This window comes from Macrobrachium nipponense, chromosome 47, assembly GCF_015104395.2.
Source record: "Macrobrachium nipponense isolate FS-2020 chromosome 47, ASM1510439v2, whole genome shotgun sequence".
In the NCBI taxonomy this organism is placed as follows: domain Eukaryota; kingdom Metazoa; phylum Arthropoda; class Malacostraca; order Decapoda; family Palaemonidae; genus Macrobrachium; species Macrobrachium nipponense.
This window is the reverse complement of record NC_087222.1, coordinates 10,409,387-10,409,727: the sequence shown is the minus strand read 5'-3', so window position 1 is coordinate 10,409,727 and position 341 is coordinate 10,409,387.

Below are 341 nucleotides of genomic sequence, written 5' to 3'. Positions count from 1 at the left end.
TTGATTTCTCGATACCGACTTAATACAAACAAGATACTAAATCAACTGCAATTGACTCATTCGCCGATAATAATCAACTAAAAAGAAGGTAATAAATTGACGCGCTTAGCCAAATGGCTCCTAAAGACTCTGCCACTGAATCACTTCAAACGAGGAGTTTGCAACAATAAACCGCGTGCCAGATTTCACTTTGGGAACATATCTTAATGCTTTCGATATTATTAATATATATTTTATAGTTAATATTTTTGTATATCAATAAATATTTTAAGGTATTTTATATTTAGCTTTTTAGAGCTTAAGCAATAAGCTATTGCTGTAAAATGCCTGAAATGTAATGT